The following is a 3,842-nucleotide window of genomic DNA, read 5'->3' as shown; positions in this document are numbered from 1 at the left end:
ACGTGTGGACGAGGACGCCGCCGAGTTAGGCCTGGGCCAGGACTACGAGGAGGTCAAGACGAATCTGAAGTCAAGGAGGACCTGTGCGAGACTTTCGAGGACGTGTGGATAATCGAGGACGAGCAGATTACACCAGGGACCAGGAGGATGAGGACAACATGGACGAGCAGCCACGAAGTTGAACCAGGACAACGCACGAGAACGAGACGACCAGCCAAGTTAGGTCACCCTTGAAGGCGCTTCGAGGGCGAGGCGCGAGTAGGTGGCCGAGCATATAGATGTGGAATTCTATTTCTGTTACAGGTGTGGATAATTCTATTTCTGTTACAGGATGTGGATAATTCTATTTATGTTACCAGTGGACCACGTGGCTGTTTTCCACGTGGATCCAAATGTCCCAAATAAGAACCACCCGCTCAGCGAGGGCGGAGGTCACATTTTATATCTGACCTCGTTTGACCGGGAGTTCGTGCTAAACTACCACCGCACTAAGGTCAGCTCCGCCCTCTCTCCGGGCAGCTGACCGTGACCTCCGCGCGGCCCGATTATAACTAGACATGTCTTGTGTGTTTTATACTGCGTGGTATCAACTCTCAGAAATAAAGAGTCAAGCCGAATACCAGTATCAATACCCCTGCAAGCCAATGTAATTGGGTTCTATACCCGTTATAATATATATATATATATATATATATATATATATATATATATATATATGTGTGTGTGTGTGTGTGTGTGTGTGTGTGTGTGTGTGTGTGTGTGTGTGTATTATGGACACACAAACACATATATACGCAGTATATATTTTTTCTTTGCGCACGAGCGAGTGTATAAATAAATTCGTATACATACATACATACCTACACACACATATATACACACACACGTATGTATGTATATATATGCGTGCGTGTGTGCGTGTTTATGTATGTGGGATATGTCCCTTATATTAGAATTTTTTTTATGATCTCGTCACATGGGTCAAATGTTTATCGCTCTGGTAATACATTTCATTTAATCAATTTCGAAAGAATCATTTAGATAATTTTCTCAAAAAAAAAAAAAAAAAAAAAAAAAAAAAAAAAAAAAAAAAAGTGAATCAACGTTCTTGATTGATACACACCGGGAAATTTGTCTGTTTGCAAGTCTACAAATTGAAAGTGTGGCGTGAGGACGGCAAGTCATGTCTCTCAGAGCAGTTACAATATTAGGAAAAACAGCTTTGACAGGCAAGTATTTGTTACTAATTTTGTTGTGGCTGGAGGTATAGTTATGAGTTAGTGAATGATAATATAACTCTGTCACGTAAACCGGTTAAAGGCTAAAATTTGGGTTCTAGAAAGGACGCCAAACTTTGTCCTCGCTGGCCAGCTTGTAAACAGAAGCGTTGATTTATTTTATCCTTTGATTTCAACCAAAATGTAAAACTAAAGTTGATGGTTTGTCATGGTGGATTTAAAGGCCAAATTACGGGATAAGATATGTCTGTGCAGTATTTGAATCAGCATTTGAGTGCCTTAGTTCTGTTTGTTTACGAACGATCATTTAATGTCTACCGTCAATGCCTATTTCCTAAATATTGTTTTCCTTTATTTATTTGATATACAGCCTTTTTTAAAGTATATTTGGTGTGAACTACAAAACTGTTACAATACTTTCTACAGTATACTGTGATTTATTTCTCGCAGTATTGTATAGAAGGAAGTTTTGAATATTGTTTACAAGCATTCATGTGTATGTTATGTGTTTGTGACATGATAGTAGGCAAGTGACTCAAGTTTTATACTAGTAATTAATTTTATTTGGCTTATTACATTATTAGCTCCTGATAAATTAAGTGAATACCATCTCGTATTCTTCCTTTTGAAGCAAGAGTTTTGTAACTTTTCTGGTACTATGAGTGATTTGTAATGTTGGTAATTTAAGTGTTGCATTTATAAATGTCTTAATTATGCTGTCATAAGTATCTGGTAGATTGACATTTAAAAAAAATATTTAACCATTATCTTGGGTAATTAGCTTTGAACTGTTGGATTTATTAATTATTATTTGTCAATTAGCAAGTATAATTACTTTGAACATAAATTTTAGAGGATTTACGTGAACGAGGGAATTAATTATGAAGCAAGGTGGGAGCGCTTAACATTATCATACTTTATTTCAATGAGCTCATAATTAAATAGTAGAATGGGATAAGGATAATCGGACAAATATCGCAATATGATAATTTCGTTGGAATTACTTGAGCTAATTATAACATAAAGATAATGTTTAATCTGGGCTGAGGCTGAATGCGAGATCCGAGTTTTTTTTTTATTTTACTTGTTTGTAGATGAGTGAACGCAACACTAGTAATTTCAGTATAGATGTTACCTTTACCAGTGATATATATTGAAATTTCTAGAGTAATCCATGGTTATATATGTAATAAATCTTGTTAATGAAGTTGTACTGATATGCGAAATGATGTTAACAGAACCTATGGTGCTATGTTATCGCCTTATGTCAGTTTACATAATTGTATTTCGTTGTGTACGAATTGTACATTATTGCACAATTATATTCATATGTTTATTTGGAGCTCGGGTTCCTTGTGCTAACCCTCTGGCTGACCTTTTGGCTTGATCTGGGGTTACTTTCCAGGGTTTTCTTAAAGTACTTTCATAATTAGGTTTTAAGCATTCTCTGATTTTTTTGTAATTGTCGTAAGTCTGTAGCTTGCATGACTGGGTTTTCTTCTGAGCATTTATGGGTTTGAGGGAGGTGAATGGGTGTTTCTATAACTTTAATTTCGTTAATTTGAATTTGAATTTATATATCCTCAACTGACCAAAATTGTAAGGGGTAGTTGTCTTTTTGTTACATATTAGTCAGGATTAAGTAAGATAAACACACACACACGCACGCACACACACACACACACACACACACACACACACACACACACACACACACACACACACACACACACACACACACACACACACACACAAGTGTGTATATATATATATATATATATATATATATATATATATATATATATATATATATATATATATATATACATACATATACTGCCCAAGGCAACTTATGGCTATAAGTATGCAAACCTATTTATCAAAGCTATTATCATTTACTTTATATAATTTATCTTGACAACCAACTTAATTCTTATGTGTACCGACTTCTAGAGAGCGCAAGACTCTATACTTTCACCCATGCATCATCTATCACATTTTATTGATATTTCCATCACTCCTTTTTATGTTACTTTTCCATAACCAAATTCCTATTTTTATCCCCCTCCTCCCAAGTTAGAAAAAAAAAAAATATTTGGGCCTGACCGGGATTTGAACCCGGGACCTCTCGCACCCTAAGCGAGAATCATACCCCTAGACCATCAGGCCGTTGTACTAGAAAGCAATCACATGTAGAAGGAAGTCTTACCTGTGACAACTTACCTGCGTTCGGTACCGTTCGGATGACGTAGCCATCTTGGCTCCGCCCACTTCCTCGCTATTGGCTGTTGTACTGGTGGGAGATTATGAATGAGTATGGATGGCCAAAAAAAAAATCTCGTTAAGTTATTATTATGTATGTGTTCTTCGAGTATTGTATGTATTATTTCTGCTATCAATATGTGCTATCAATATGGTTCCTGGTCTTCATTTTTTTTACGATTTGATAAAGAAAAATAGTATTGCTATTATTATCACTAATATCATTCATATTTAATTGTCAATATTACTACTGTTTGTGTTATTAATAAATTATACTACTACTACTACTAATAATAATAATATTAATAATTATTATTATATTAGTAAGAGATATAATGATGA

At 35.4% G+C, this 3,842-nt stretch overlaps 1 non-coding gene across 1 annotated transcript; it reads right to left on the bottom strand.

Moving 5' to 3' along the window:
• Positions 1 to 3,335: 3,335 nt before the first annotated feature.
• Positions 3,336 to 3,407, bottom strand: Trnap-agg. The gene has a single exon. It is a non-coding gene; the product is annotated as a tRNA-Pro (tRNA).
• Between the last annotated feature and the right edge of the window lie 435 nt (positions 3,408 to 3,842).

The sequence above is a fragment of the Penaeus monodon genome, chromosome 4 (assembly GCF_015228065.2).
Source record: "Penaeus monodon isolate SGIC_2016 chromosome 4, NSTDA_Pmon_1, whole genome shotgun sequence".
Classification (NCBI taxonomy): Eukaryota; Metazoa; Arthropoda; class Malacostraca; order Decapoda; family Penaeidae; genus Penaeus; species Penaeus monodon.
Note: the sequence above shows the minus strand (reverse complement) of the source record. Positions and strands in the feature narration are given on the sequence as shown.